Consider the following 15502-nt stretch of genomic DNA (forward strand, 5'->3'; position numbering starts at 1 on the left):
CCCAACCTTGGTTTTACCATTTGCCACCTAGCCTTTTCCCTTGGGTTTCACGGACTCAAGGGTCATCTTATTTAAACCCCCCCGGGCCAGTGCTCCTCTGAGTGTTGGTCCGAACTGAGCTGCCTACGGGGCCACCTCGGGGCAACTTGAGGGTTGGTTTTACTCGTAGCTAGTCTCATTTGAGTGTGCCCTGAGAACGAGATATGTGCAGCTCCTATCGGGATTTGTCGGCACATTCGGGCGGTGTTGCTGGTCTTGTTTTAACCTGTCGAAGTGTCTTGAGTAACCGAGATACCGAGTCTAATCGGAACGTCTTGGGAGGAGGTCTATTCCTTCGTTGACCGTGAGAGCTTGTCATGGGCTAAGTTGGGACTCCCCTGCAGGGATTTGAACTTTCGAAAGCCGTGCCCGCGGTTATGGGCAGATGGGAATTTGTTAATGTCCGGTTGTAGATAACTTGAACCTTAACTTAATTAAAATGAATCAACCGTGTGAGTTACCGTGATGGCCTCTTCTCGGCGGAGTCCGGGAAGTGGACACGGTGTTGGAGTAATGTTTGCGCAGGTTGTCCTCTAGTTTCTCGCTCGCGCTTTGCCCCCTCTTCTCGCGCTCTTTTGCGAATAAGTTAGCCACCATATATGCTAGTCGCTTGCTGCAGCTCCACTTATTTTTACCTTACCTTACCTATTAAGCTTAAATAGTCTTGATCGCGAGGGTGCAAGATTGCTGAGTCCCCGTGGCTCACAGATTACTATTACACCAGATGCAGGTCCTGATGATTCCGCTCCAGGTGACGCGCTCGAGCTCAAGTGGGAGTTCGACGAGGACTCTCAACGTTACTATGTTTCCTTTCCCGATGATCAGTAGTGGTGCCCTGTTGGGGGCGATCGGGACCGTGTCGCATGTTGGGCTATCTTTTATTTTGGCGCCGTAGTCGGGCCATGAGTGTTTGGGTGATGTAATGTTATTTATGTACTTGATTGACGTGGCGAGTGTAAGCCAACTATGTTATCCCTTTTATTATCTATATTACATGGGATGTTTGTGATGATTGCCTGACTTGCGACATATGCCTTCAATGCGATTATGTCTCTAAGTCGTGCCTCGACACGTGGGAGCTATAGTCGCATCGAGGGTGTTACATAAACCATTTAACAAAGCCTTTTAAGATGGGCCTCCAATTAACCAATTATCATTTTAACTGTGACAAGTTCAGGGTCTGTAAAAGATTTACTTGTCAAACGTTCGATGGGTCATACCAGGATTACCTGGACAGGAGTGGCTTACTTGATGAAGGCAGGTTAACCCGGGTTTTTAGGTGAATACACCAGGCTTCCAAGCCGTGGCTTGATAGCCAATTACAAGGGTCCTTTCAAACTCTTTGTTGCTTTGCAAAAAGAGCCCCCAAGTAACTTTGTGAGCGATGCTCAGTGTGTGCCCATGTTTGAGTCTGTACTGTGTACAACACTCTTTTTGGCTCCACAAAATTTTCCCTTTGTGGCTTAAATGCCTATCAAGAGGTGTAGCTATGGTGTGAGGACAACCAAGCCCCCTAGTGATATCCCTTCATGGTTTAAAAACCGATCAAGAGGTGTAGCTATAGTTCAAATATGAACAAGCCCCCTAGTGATTTTTTTATATCTATGCAGCTGCTAAAGCCAGATTAAAAGACTCCGCTTTGTCAGTTAACTTGTAAAAGCACACACATGATATAAAAAGAACAGAAACCCCGCTTATAACGGAGGCTCCGGTTTATTATATGATATATACACTGTCATAAATATGTACAGATGAAGAGCCTATGGCTTCAAGTATAGTAAGGCCGAAGGAGAGCTATGTTCCATGGCCGCTTGGTCTCCTCCTCCAATTGACGTGAGTCTTCATGCTCTCGAACATCAATGAGGTAGTAAGATCTGTTGTGCAGATTTTTGCTGACCACAAAGGGTCCTTCCCAAGGTGGGGATAACTTGTGCATATCAGTCTGATCCTGGATGAGCCGGAGCACCAAATCACCTTCTTGAAAGGTTCTGGTTTTAACCCGGCAGCTGTGATAACGTCGGAGATCTTGTTGATAAATTGCCGATCGAGCTGCTGCAAGATCACGATCTTCATCCAATAGGTCCAGTGAATTCTGACGTGCTTTATCATTATCAGCTTCAACATAAGCTGCCACACGGGGTGAATCGTGACGGATGTCACTAGGAAGAACCGCCTCCGCTCCATAAACCATGAAGAAAGGTGTGTAACCCGTAGACCTATTGGGTGTGGTGTTGATGCTCCATAACACAGAAGGTAGCTCCTCAACCCGACAACCCGGCGTCCGCTTTAAGGGAACCATAAGCCTTGGTTTGATACCCCGTAGAATTTCTTGATTTGCCCTTTCTGCTTGACCATTAGATTGGGGGTGAGCCACCGACGCTAGATCAAACCGAATGTGCTCACGTTGACAGAATTCTTCCATCTCCCCTTTTGACAGATTAGTACCATTATCTGTTATAATGCTGTGTGGAAAACCAAACCGGAATATCACCTTCTTGATGAATTGAACCGCCGTGGCTGCATCACACTTGCTGACTGGCTCTGCCTCCACCCATTTAGTGAATTTATCAACTGCTACTAACAGGTGGGTCTTTTTGTCCTTAGAACGCTTGAAGGGTCCAACCATATCAAGCCGCCAAGTTGCAAACAGCCACGTAACTGGAATCATCTGCAACTCTTGAGCTGGAACGTGCGCACGACGGGCAAAAATTTTGACATCCATCACATCTCTTGACTAAATCCTCCGCATCAGCATGTGTCGTCAACTAGTAAAAACCGTGGCGAAAAGCTTTGGCAACCAACGACTTTGAACCGGCGTGGTGACCGCAATCCCCTTCATGGATTTCTCGCAAAATCTCACAACCTTCTTGAGGAGAAACACAGCGCTGAATTGCTCCTGAAACACTGTAACGATGTAACTCCCCGTTGAGTATGGTCATGGACTTGGAACGCCGGATTATCTGTTGAGCCAACGTTTCACCGTCTGGTAACTCGCCCGGGTTCATGTAAGCCAGATATGGGATCGTCCAATCCGGTATGACATGTAGAGCTGCCACCAACTGAGCCTCCGGATCAGGAATAGCCAAATCTTCTTCAGTTGGTACTTTAACTGACGGATTATGCAACACATCAAGAAAGACATTGGGCGGGACCGGTTTACGTTGGGAACCAAGACGACTTAAAGCGTCTGCCGCTTCATTCTTCCGCCGGTCTATATGGTCCACCTGATAACCTTTAAAGTGACCAGCCACTGCGTCCACCTCTCACCGATATGCAGCCATGAGTGGGTCCTTCGAATCCCAAGTGCCAGACACCTGCTGAGCCACTAGATCTGAATCGCCGAAGCACTTAACCCGGCTCAAATTCATCTCCTTAGCCATCCGAAGACCGTGGAGCAAAGCCTCATATTCAGCTGCATTGTTAGTGCAAGGGAACATTAAACGGAGGACATAACAAAACTTGTCACCTCATGGGGAAGTTAGTATGACTCCAGCCCCCGAGCCCTCCAACTGTCTGGATCCATCAAAATGAATAGTCCAATATGTATTATCTGGTTTCTCTTCAGGTGCCTGTAACTCCGTCCAATCATTAATGAAATCCACGAGTGCCTGGGATTTGATCGCTGTGCAGGGTATATATTTGAGCCCATGAGGACCAAGCTCAATAGCCCACTTGGCAATCTGGCCAGTTGCTTCTCTATTTTGAATGATGTCGCCCAGAGGAGCTGAACTGACCACTGTGATAGGATGGCCCTGAAAATAATGTTTAAGCTTCCGGCTCGCCATAAACACCCCATACACCAGCTTCTGCCAATGCGGATATCTCTACTTTGACTCAATGAGCACCTCGCTGATATAATAAACCGGCCGTTGAACCGGATATTCCTTGCCAAGCTCCTTGCACTCTACCACAATGGCTACGCTAACAGCCCGGGCATTAGCAGCCACATATAATAATAACATCTCTTTATCGATCGGCGCTGCAAGCACGGGCTGTTCAGCTAGCTGCCTCTTCAGATCCTCGAACGCCTTATCAGCTGTCTTGCTCCAGATAAAGTTATCTGTTTTCTTGAGCATCTGATATAAAGGGATGGCCTTCTCTCCAAGGCGACTGATAAACCGGCTCAAGGCTGTAATCCGGCCGGCCAGACATTGAACATCGTTAATACACGCCGGTTTAGCCAAGGATGTAATTGCTGCAATCTTTTCCGGATTAGCCTCAATGCCTCTATTTGATACCAGAAAGCCTAAGAGCTTGCCTGCCGGGACACCGAAGACACACTTCTCCAGATTGAGCATCATCTTGTAAACCCGGGGATTGTCAAAGGTTTCTCGTAGATCATCTATCAATGTCTCCTCCTTTCTAGACTTGATCACAATATCATCCACATATGCATGAACATTGCGCCCAATTTGTTTATGAAGGCAATTCTGAACACATCGCTGGTAAGTTGCCTGGGCACTCTTGAGTCCAAAAGGCATGGAAACATAGCAGAAGGCTCCAAAGGGAGTTATGAAAGCTGTCTTCTCCTGGTCCTTAACCGCCATTTTGATCTGATGATAACCCGAGTAGGCATCCAGAAAACACAAACGGTCACAACCCGCCGTAGCATCAATTATCTAATCAATGCGAGGGAGAGCAAAGGGGTCTGCAGGGCAAGCCTTGTTTAAATCTGTGTAGTCCACACACATGCGCCAGGTGCCGTTTTTCTTAAGAACCAGCACCGGATTAGCTAACCACTCTAGATGAAAAACTTCGACAATAAACACTGCGGCCAACAGACGGGCTACCTCTTCACCTATAGCCTTACGTCTCTCTTCATTGAAACAGCGGAGGAACTGTCAGACTGGTTTAAACTTAGGATCAATGTTGAGTGTGTGCTCACTGAGTTCCCTCGGTACACATGGCATGTCAGAAGGTTTCCATGCAAAGATGTCCCGATTCTCACGGATGAACTCGATGAGCGCGCTTTCCTATTTGGGATCCAGGTTAGCGCTGATGCTGAACTGTTTGGATGAATCGCCAGGAACAAAGTCAACCATCTTAGTGTCTGTAGCCGATTTGAACTTCAACGCTGGATCATGTTCTGTAGTTGGCTTTTTCATAAGGTCATGTCTGCCAGATCAACTTGCTCCTTATAGAATTTCAACTCCTCCGTGGAACAAACCGACTCAGCATAAGCCGCATCACCTTCTTCACACTCCAAAGCAATCTTTCTACTTTCATGTACTGTGATAGTCCCTTTATGACCTGGCATTTTAAGCTGTAGATAAACATAACATGGCCTTGCCATAAACTTAGCATAAGCCGTTCGCCCAAACAAGGCATGGTACGGACTTTTGATCTTTACCACCTCAAATGTCAATGTTTCTGACCTTGAATCATAGTCATCTCCAAAAGCTACCTCCAAAGCTATCTTGTCAATAGGATATGCAGACTTACCAGGTACCACCCCATGAAAGACCGTATTTGATGGTTTAAGGTCCTTATCTGTCAACCCCATACGGCGGAATGTATCATAATATAAAATATTGATACTACTTCCCCCATCCATGAGCACTTTAGTGAACTTGTATCCCCCAACTTGAGGGGCTACCACCAGGGCCAAGTGACCTGGATTATCAACCCGGGGTGGGTGATCATCTCTACTCCACAAAATAGGTTGCTTAGACTAGCGTAAATACTGAGGTACTGCCGGCTCAACAGAGTTTACTGCCTTTTGTGAAGTTTCTGATCACGCTTGCACAAACTAGTAGTGAAGACATGATATTGCCCGCTGTTCAGCTGTTTGGGATTACTCTGATAACCCGACTGCTGCTGTTGCTGCTGCTGATTCCCCTGATGGTTGTAACCTCCCTGGTTACATTGGTGCCCTTGATTGATGTGTCCGGTTTGGTTGCCTTGAAACCCTAAACCGGAACCACCACCTCCGTAACCCAGCCCGTGGAAACCTCATCCTGAACCGCCGGGCGGGCCGTTGTCATATTGGAACATATTGGAATTCTTGAAATCCCGCATGATATAACAGTCCTTCCAAAGATGTGATGCCGGCTTCTCCTTCGATCCATGCTTTGGACAGGGCTGATTTAACAAGCGCTCCAAATTGGGCCCTGAACCTCCACCCCTCTGGGGCTGCTTGCCCTTACGGCGCTGGCCATTCTCCTGCGCATTGGTATTTGCAACAAAGTCCAAGCTACTGTCGGCCTTGCGCTTACCACCATTTCCATGCCCTGCCGGATTATGCTGTTGACCTTTGGCATTGCCGTTCTTCTTACCTTTCTCCGGTTTGTCCTCCTCTGAATCCGAATCCTTGGTATTATCTGAATCGGCGTATTTAACCAAAGCGGCCATGAGTGTTGACATATCATTGCAGTGACGTTTGAGCCTTCCCAATTTCTGTTTTAGCGGTTTGAAACGACAATTGCCCTCTAATGTTAACACTGTAGTGTCTGCATTGATACGATCTGATGAATGCAAAATTGCTGAGACCCGTTTGACCCAATGGGTCGTGGACTCCCCTTCCTCTTGGACACAAGCGGCCAGATCCACGATTGACATCGGCTGCTTACACGCATCCTTAAAGTTCTGGATAAACCGATGTTTCAATTCGGCCCGTGATCCAACAGAGTTGGTCGGCAAGCTCTTCAACCAAGTGCGAGCTGTTCCTTCCAACATCATGGTGAAATATTTAGCACACACTGCCTCATCCACATCTAACATCTCCATTGCCATCTCATAGCTCTCCACCCACGCTTCTGGTTGCAAATCGGCGGTGTAATTTGGTACCTTACGAGGTCCCTTGAAATCCTTGGGCAGTCTCACATTACGCAAAGCGGGGGTTAGACACGGCACCCTAAGGAACTGAACATCACTCCTGGCTCCACGGAGGCCGTGGGGTGAACCGGAGTATGCTGTCGTGCTTCGTGCCGAGCCGCCAACTCGGCCTCCCGATCTGCGCGGCCATGGTCCACAACATCTTGCGCATTAGCGCCTCCCCCGGCCGGGTTGTTCCCTCGTGGTGAATTTCGGCGACGTGCACTACTGGACACGGCCGGTTCGTCCTCCACATGTCTGCTATAGCTCCGGCTTGGACGGGGAGTGGAATGAATCCTCTCACGACTGTGTGAATACACCTGCTGTTGATTTAGTGTTGTTTGAAGGAGATCCCTGGCCCGACGTGCTTCCACAGCGACTGGTATCTCGCCGTCGGTTGGGAGGGCCGCCAGGCTTGAAGCGGCGACCACAATGTTGTCCAACGGGTTGGAATAATGCCCGGGCGGTGTTGGTACATACTGTGGCACAACGTTGTTCTGGCGAGGCGGGTCCGTCGTGTGCGGTTGAACCATCGCTCCTGTTCCCGGCGCCCCCGCCCGGTTTAGTGTGGGTTGTCCACCAGCTCCTTTCTCCTGGTGTGTTGAAGAGATTCTGCGGCTCATAAACCGACGGGAGACGTGATCGATACCTTCTTCTCATGACTTCCTCTGAAGCGTTCTGATCTAGCCTAATCCGGTAGGCCTGTGCTTCCAATTCAGCCCGCTCTGTAGCCATCCTAGCATTCTCTGTTGCCAGGTCCACTTTAGCCTGGGCTATTTGATCTTTTACCTTTGCAATATCTGCACTGTGCTGATCCCTGGCTGCTGCATCCACCTCCGCGGCCATCAACGTTGCCAAAGCGTTGAACAAATCAAACGAGACTTGGGCCGGAGGCGGCGCCGAGCTTCCTGCCCATGCTGGTGTGGCCATTGTTGAACCAGAGAGCATTGCTGCGGTGGTAGATGAATGAGGCACCGATTGTGTGCCGGCCATGAAGATGGCGGCCCGGTTTGGTAGATCGGGGGAATCCAGAATACTGTTGCCCTTGGATCCTCCATCAATCCGGCCGTCCTGCAACTGGTAAAGTGATTCGGTCTCTCCAGAAGACTCGTCATCAGAACAGACCACGGTCTCTCTATCGGATACCGGTCCGTCCTCGTACCTTGATCCATGGATGACACCCACGAAAACATGCCTTGCCTCGGGCTGAACCGGCAAAGAACTTGCACACCGAGCCGTTTCGATGATGTCGGTGTAGATGTCCGACTCAGGGGCCGGTTCGCCGATCTTGCCGATGAAGACGTGAATCCCACCAAAGGGGACCCGGTACCCGTACTCGATTGAATCGGCCCCGGGACCCCATCCTGCGTTGTCGATGTAGAGCTTGTCGTGACAACTCTTCGTCATCCGGCCCATAGCGTATCCCTTAAGTCCATCAAAGCTTCCTTTCAAGAACTCAAAACCATCGTGCGATAGCCCTACGGTGGGCGCCAACTGTCGTGGGTTTGTCACGGCAGATGTCCTTGTGAAAGGACTTAGTCGTGGAGCCATCGCTACGGGTTAGCTTTAAGGGGTTAAACCGGACAAAGGGACACAGGGAATTTTATACTAGTTCGGCCCCTTCGAGGAAGGTAAAAGCCTACGTCTAGTTGTGATTGATATTGCTAGGGTTTCGAAGGCCAGGGAGCGAAACCGCTTTGTCTGGCTCTCGAGTTGTTGTTTGTTGTCCTGAACCGCTGCCGGGTCGTCCCCTTATATACATGGGCGGCGCCCGTCGGTTTATACAGTCCCGAGACCGGCTCATAAACGTGTCCGGTTCGGTCTCCACTCTTTCTATCTTACAATACAAGTTTCATACAAATGCCGGTTCACGGCTACGGGCCTTAAACTGGTTCTGGGCCCTGGACCTTTCCTCTTCTGTCTACATGGGCTTCAAGCATAATCAACTACGGATGAAGTTAACCCGGCCTTTCCTGGACGGTTTACGCCCAGTAGTAATATCCCCAACACCACCTACGATTTTGTGTAATGTACTGCCTCTGTTCCTAAATATATGTCTTTGTAGAGATTCCAGTATGGACCACATACAGATGTATATAGATGCATTTTCGAGTGTAGATTCACTCATTTTGCTCCGTATGTAGCCTATAGTGGAATCTCTAGAAAGATTTATATTTAGGAACAGAGGTACGAGGTAGTATCATGTATGACATCTACATATCTAATTTAGCAGCCAGTAGTAGAAATCATTGTCTGCACAAAGGGATTACTGGTCGAAAATCCTAGCAAAGCATGCTGGCAGGCACACAACAATACAAGAGAGAGAGAGACGCACTTACAAGATCATAGCAATACCTCAGTCCAGGATCTTGGTTGGTCAAGATGTTAGATCCAGAAGAAACATCATCCTTGTAGTTTTTGCCAGCTGCATAAAGGTAACAACGACCTATTAGTATATTTGAAGTACATCGGGCAGGTGATGCTGGACGGGTTTAAAGGTGACAAGTACCTAGGCCGTGGCGCCTGGTTGGCATCTTGCTAGACGGTGGGAATCAGGTTAGAAACGTCAAGGGTGATGACGCTGCGCTAGCTGTCGGGGTCCGCTAAGGAGATCTAGAACCATCGAGTAGGGTGTTTGTGGAGCGGCTCCGGTAGGGTGGACTACGGTGTGGGCGAAGCGGATCTGTGGCCGTGGAGGCAGGTGAGGGAATCCTGGATTAGGGGGTCTCCGGACATCCGGACTATATCCTTTGGCCGGACTGTTGGACTATGAAGATACAAGATTGAAGACTTCGTCTCGTGTCCGGATGGGACTCTACTTGGCGTGGAAGGCAAGCTAGGCAGTACGGATATGGATATCTCTTCCTTTGTAACCGACCTTGTGTAACCCTAACCCTCTCCGGTGTCTATATAAACCGGAGCGTTTTAGTCCGTAGGCCACAACAAAAAACATACAATCATACCATAGGCTAGCTTCTAGGGTTTAGCCTCTCTGATCTCGTGGTAGATCTACTCCTGTACTATCCATATCATCAATATTAATCAAGCAGGACGTAGGGTCTTACCTCCATCAAGAGGGCCCGAACCTGGGTAAACCTTCGTGTCCCTGCCTCCTGTTACCATCCACCTAGACGCATAGTTCGGGACCCCCTACCCGAGATCCGCCGATTTTGACACCGACATTGGTGCTTTCATTGAGAGTTCCTCTGTGTCGTCGCCGTTAGGCTTGATGGCTCCTTCTGTCATCGTTAGCAATGCAGTCCAGGGTGAGACTTTTCTCCTCGAACAGATTTTTGTATTCGGCGGCTTTGCACTGCGGGCCAATTCGCTTGGCCATCTGGAGCAGATTGAAAGCTACGCCCTTGGCCATCAGGTCAGGTTTGGAAGCTTAAACTACACGGCCGATATCCGCGGAGACTTGATCTTCGACGGATTCGAGCCTCTGCCTTGTGCGTCGCGCGGTCATGATGAGTACGATTTAGCTCTACCATCCGACAGTGTTCAGGAGATCGCATCGGCAGCCGCTCCGACCCTCAATTCGGGGCCAGTTGCGCCGTCCATGGATGGGTGGATGGACCCCGCCACGGGGGCCTTACCCTCATCGGCGATTGAGCCGAACATCGACCTTACTCTACACGAGAGCCGTGTTGACAAACTGCCGGATCTCTCTCCGGCCACAGACTCTGAATCGCCGGCGCCCATTCCTAGCGAATCCGATTGGGCTCCGATCATGGAGTTTACCTCCGCGGATATTTTTCAGCACTCTCCCTTTGGCGACATACTGAACTCGTTAAGGTCTCTCTCCTTGTCAGGAGGATCCTGGCCGAACTACGTCCGGTGGGATTGGGATGTGGACGACGAAGAAATTCGCGGCCTGCCCACCACCCACTTAGTAGTCAATGTCGATGACTTAACCGACATGCTCGACTTTGACTCCGAAGACATCGACGGTATGGACGACGATGCGGGAGACGAAGATGAACCACTGCCCACAGGGCACTGGACAGCCACCTCATCATACGATATATACATGGTGGATACACCCAAAGAAGGTAATGGCGATGAGACAGCAGAGGATGACCCCTCCAAGAAGCAACCCAAGCGCCGACGTCAGCAGCGCCGCTCTAAGTCCCGCCAAAGCAAAAGTATTGATACCGGCATAGGAGATAGTAACACTCCGGATAGTGCCGAAGATGGCAACAATCCCCTCCAGCAAGATTTAGAGCAGGAGGATGGAGGAGCCAGCCCTCCAGAGAGAGCGGCAGATGGAGAGGCGGAGGATGATAATTACATGCCCCCCTCCGAAGACGAGGCAAGCCTCTACGATGACGAATTTGTCGTGCCAGAGGATCCCGTCGACCAAGAGCGCTTCAAGTGCCGGCTTATAGCCACGACAAATAGCCTTAAGAAAAAGCAGCAACAGCTCCAAGCTGATCAAGATCTGCTAGCTGACAGATGGGCTGAAGTCCTCGCAGCCGAGGAATATAAACCCGAGCGCCCCTCCAAGAGTTACCAAAAATGCATGTTGCTACCCCAACTGGAGGAAGAAGCGTATGACGCAGCTGATCGGCCACCTCGTGGCCGCGATAGAGAGGCACTCCAGCCAAATACTCAGCCTGCACCCCGACGCCATTCAAATGAAAAGGCATGGGGAAATACGCCAGACCTGCGAGTCGTATTGGAGGACAAAGCAAAACATGCAAGATCGATCTACAGATCACGAGGGCGTGCCACTATGCGAGACGATAAACGTCACGCCGGATACAGTAAAAGTCTATCCGGCCAGGCCGAACACAGCGGGCAACACCCATTCAAGCTGCGTCGCGATATAGCCCAATACGGGGGCACCGCACACCCCCTATGCTTCAAAGACGAAGTAATGGATCATCAAATCCCAGAGGGTTTCAAACCCGTAAATATTGAATCATACGACGACACAACAGATCCTGCGGTATGGATCGAGGATTTCCTCCTCCACATCCACATGGCCCGCGGCGATGACTTACATGCCATCAAATACCTTCCACTAAAGCTCAAAGGACCAGTGCGGCATTGTCTTAACAGCTTGCCAACAGAGTCCATTAGCTGTTGGGAAGATCTGGAGGCCGCATTCCTCGACAACTTTCAGGGCACTTATGTGCGACCACCAGACGCCGATGACTTGAGCCACATAATTCAGCAGCCAGAAGAATCGGCCAGGCAATTCTGGACACAGTTCCTAACAAAGAAAAATCAAATCGTCGACTGTCCGGATGCAGAGGCCCTAGCAGCCTTCAAGCATAACATCCGCGACGAGTGGCTTGCCCGACACCTTGGACAGGAAAAGCCGAAATCTATGGCAGCCCTCACGACACTCATGACCCGCTTTTGTGCGGGAGAAGACAACTGGCTGGTCGCAGTAACAACATATCAAAAAACCATGGTACTTCGGATACCAAGGACGGCAATAGCAGGTCACATCGCAACAAACATAAGCGCCGCATTAACAACGATAATACTGAGGATACGGCAGTCAATGCCGGATTCAAAGGCTCTAAACCCGGTCAGTGGAAAAAGCCATTTAAAAGAAGCACTCCGGGACCGTCCAGTTTGGACCGCATACTCGATCGCTCGTGTCAAATACACGGTACCCCTGACAAGCCAGCCAACCACACCAACAGGGAATGCTGGGTGTTCAAGCAGGCCGGCGAGTTAATTGCCAAAGATAAAGATAAAGGGTCACACAGCGATGACGAAGAGGAGCCCCGGCAGCCGAACACCGGAGGACAGAAGAGGTTCCTCCCACAAGCGCGGACGGTGAACATGATATACGCAACCCACATCCCCAAGAGGGAGCAGAAGCGTGCGCTCAGGGACGTATATGCGTTGGAGCCAGTCGCCCCAAAGTTCAACCCATGGTCCTCCTGCCCGATCACCTTCGATCGCAGGGACCACCCCACTAGTATCCGTCACGGTGGGTTCGCCGCATTGGCCTTAGACCCAATCATTAACGGATTTCACCTCACTCGAGTCCTTATGGATGGCGGCAGCAGCCCGAACCTGCTTTACCAGGACACAGTGCGCAAGATGGGTATAGACCCCTCAAGGATCAAACCCACAAAAACGACCTTTAAAGGCATCATTCAAGGTGTAGAGGCCCATTGCACAGGCTCAATTACACTGGAAGTGGTATTCGGATCCCCGGATAACTTCCGAAGCGAAGAATTAATCTTCGATATAGTCCCGTTCCGCAGTGGCTATCATGCACTGCTCGGGCGAACCGCATTTGCGAGATTCAATGCGGTACCACATTATGCATACCTCAAGCTCAAGATGTCAGGACCCCGGGGGGTCATCACAGTTAACGGAAACACAGAGCGCTCTCTCCGCACGGAGGAGCACACTGCGGCCCTCGCAGCAGAAGCGCAAAGAAGCCTCTCAAGGCAATCCACCAGTTCGGCGTTTCAAGACCCGGACTCCTTCAAACGCGCTTAGAGTAATCGGCAACTAGACCGCCTGGCACGGTCAGAGCTCGCGTAGCAATGCGGCCCCCACCCCGGCCCAAGCCAAACGGCGAAACTCGTGCCACACGTACATAACTACGTATTAAAAATACCATGGGCACAGGCGGGGAGGGGGGCACAACTACGGCACGCCCTAATACACGGCTTAAACCGCACTAGGGGCTTCCCTCTTTATTATGTTTCTCTTTCAGGACTTTAATCTCTGGAAACCCTGTCCGGCAGCATGATTGCCGAACACATTATGTAGCAACCAAGGAGGCAGAAATCTACGTCACACCACGAAACTCCCAGGTGGATTACGATAACGAGTGAAATATTTGCTTTAATACTATTCCTCAGCTTGCCCTTGGAAGGGACATAGTCCCACTTTTTGCTTATCGCGCTATCTGTATCATTCTGCTTTAACGCACCTTTTTGAATAAACAATGCATAGCATTAAGACTATTATTGCATTCTTCCCTTTTTATATATACGTGTTCATTAATGACGCCTTGCAACCATACACTTTGGTACGGCCAATACACCAGGGGCTTAAGTACCCCACAATACGGTGTGAGAAGTCCGAACACTTTCACAAGTGTGGCACCCCGAACTTATAGCATTATATGCATCAGCTCTGAATCATGTCTTTGGTCAAATGTTGGGTTTGCCCGGCTCCTATGTTTTGGTACCTTACGTTCCGCTCTATCGGCTAAGGTAGCACTAGGAGAACTACTGCGATTGTGCCCGGGTTCTGCTGGGCTAAGAACCTCAGTAGAGAAAGCGAAAACTGACTGTCATGATAAGGTGAGAGACTGGTCGCTGTTCGGCGAGGTTTCGAGTCCCTAAATACTTATGCCGCTTAGAGCGAGGAGCCGATCCTGTCCAGCTTAAAGGCGTGTATCGCGCCCTGAATTCGGCCTTCTGAATACCACGGGCTTCGCCGAAATTTAAAATTATAGAATTCTATGGCTAAGTGAGAGTGATAAAGCATTATTAGTCCGGTTGCCTTGTTCACTGTGCTGAGCACCTCCCTCGAAGGACCCAACAATGGGAACAAGAGTGCTCAGGTTTATCCCGAACACCCCAGCACTCGCGGCATGGGGGCAAAAGCCGAGGACTAGCCATCTCTCAGATTGAATAAACAGCCAAACAGAAGGTAATATTTTAAACTCAAACAAGCGTTGCATAGCGCATATGAAACAAGTTTTCATCATACAGGATCACACGAGCATGTTTACTCAAATATTACATCCTTTGAACATTCATCCGCTACAAGACGGACACCCTTCAGGACACCCTCATAATATATTTCGGGGGTGCGATGCTCCTTGCCCTGCGGCGGTCCTTCCCTGATCAGCTTCACGGCGTCTAGCTTGGCCCACTGCACCTTCTCACGGGCGAAAGCCCGGCGTGCACCTTCGATGCAGACGGACCGCTTGACGACTTCTAGCCGTGGGCAGGCATCTACAAGCCGCCTCACTAGGCTGAAGTAGCTGTTCGGAAGGGCGTCACCAGGCCAAAGCCAGACTATAAAGCCCTTCATGGCCTGTTCGGCCGCCTTGTGTAGCTCGACCAGCTGCTTCAGCTGGTCGCTGATAGGCACCGGGTGTTCGGTCCCAGTATACTGAGACCAGAACAGCTTCTCTGTTCAGCTTCCCTCCTCGGCCTGGTAAAACTGTGCGGCATCCGACACGCTGCGGGGCAAATCTGCGAATGCTCCTGGAGAGCTCCGGATTCGGGTAAGTAATAGGTAATTTACTTTCACATGCTTGCTTTGCATATAGAATGCCTTACCCGCCGCTATTTTCTTCATCGCGTCAATCTCTTGAAGGGCCTTTTGGGCTTCGGCCTAGGCACTCTTTGCGCTCTCGAGGCCCGCGACAAGCTCAGACTCTCACGTCTTCGAGTCATGCTCCAACGCCTCGTGCTTCGTCACGAGAGCCTGGAGCTCTTGCTGCACCTCGCCCACCTGAGCCTCTTGCCTTTCCCGCTCGGTGCGCTCCTTGGCCGCTTTGTCTTTGGCCTTGGATAGCGCTTGCTTCAGGGTTGCCACCTCGGTCGTGGCCCCTGGCAAATATACGATGATCCTGTCATTTTGCAATCGCGTCTTATTTTATATATACATATCTATAGACAGGGTATTACTTACCCTTGTTCTCCTCGAG

This window comes from Triticum urartu, chromosome 1A (assembly GCF_056163025.1).
Source record: "Triticum urartu cultivar PI428250 chromosome 1A, HENAU_Tu73, whole genome shotgun sequence".
Lineage (NCBI taxonomy): Eukaryota > Viridiplantae > Streptophyta > Magnoliopsida > Poales > Poaceae > Triticum > Triticum urartu.